Source organism: Camellia sinensis, chromosome 6 (assembly GCF_055761805.1).
Source record: "Camellia sinensis isolate YWXY chromosome 6, ASM5576180v1, whole genome shotgun sequence".
In the NCBI taxonomy this organism is placed as follows: Eukaryota; Viridiplantae; Streptophyta; class Magnoliopsida; order Ericales; family Theaceae; genus Camellia; species Camellia sinensis.
This window is the reverse complement of record NC_138966.1, coordinates 3,943,991-3,945,000: the sequence shown is the minus strand read 5'-3', so window position 1 is coordinate 3,945,000 and position 1,010 is coordinate 3,943,991.

Sequence of the window (1,010 nt, the reverse complement as noted above, 5' to 3'; positions counted from 1 at the left end):
ACAAGCCAATGCCACAAGCCAAGCGATGGCATGTGCCAAGCGCCCGCCTAGGCATAGGCGTGGCCTGTGGCCTGGCCATGCTGGCCAGCCTTAAGGGAGGTGCCCCCCCCTTATAATAGCCTGTTAAGCCCTTTTCAATCTGGCAGGAGGAAACATCAAGCATGTTCGAGGAGTCATAATGGGGTTTTTTTAAAAAGTAATGGTTTTTTGCCAAAACTTTCAACATGAAAGTTGTATGAAATAATTTAATACACCATAAAAAAAATTATAAAAAAATATTTGGCGACCGGAATATTTTATTTTAATTTATTTCAATTTTAATACTTAAAAAATAATAAAAATTACTAAAAATACTCAAAAAATTCTAGAAAAATTCCAACAATTATAAGATGAGGCACTAGTAATTATAGTAATTTTTTTAATTATTTTTTTATTTTTAATTTATTTTATTATAATTTTTATGAGTAAATAAATAATTAAAAAGCCCGACGAACGTGCAAAAACTCTTAGAGAAACCCAGCAAGCATCGGATAGCTCGAATGCAAATAACAAACGCAACAGGCAACTTCCGAGGGACATACTTTTCCCAACAAGCTTCCACTGGGGAAAGCACTAGCAACGGGTTCGCAAGTCAAAGGCAACCAAACGGCTATTACCCGAGGGACAAGCATTTCGCAGGGCAACATATACGTAAGTCAAAGCCAAACCAAATGGCAATTACACGAGGGACAGGATTGCTTGCCAAGGGCGTGGCATGCGATGTTCTAGCCCAAGGCAAAGGCACGCCACGCTGAGGGACAAGGCCGTGGCAAGACATGCGGCTGGCCTTGGCCTTGGCATGGCATGCCGCCGGCTTTGGCTGGGCTGCGTTGGCCTTGCCATGGAATGTTGCTGGCTTCGGATGGGCTGCCTTGGCCTTGGCCTTGGCCGTGGCATGGCATGCTGCTGGCCTTGGCCTTGGCCTTGGCATGGCATGCTGGCGGCTTTGGCTGGGCTGCCTTGGCCGTGGC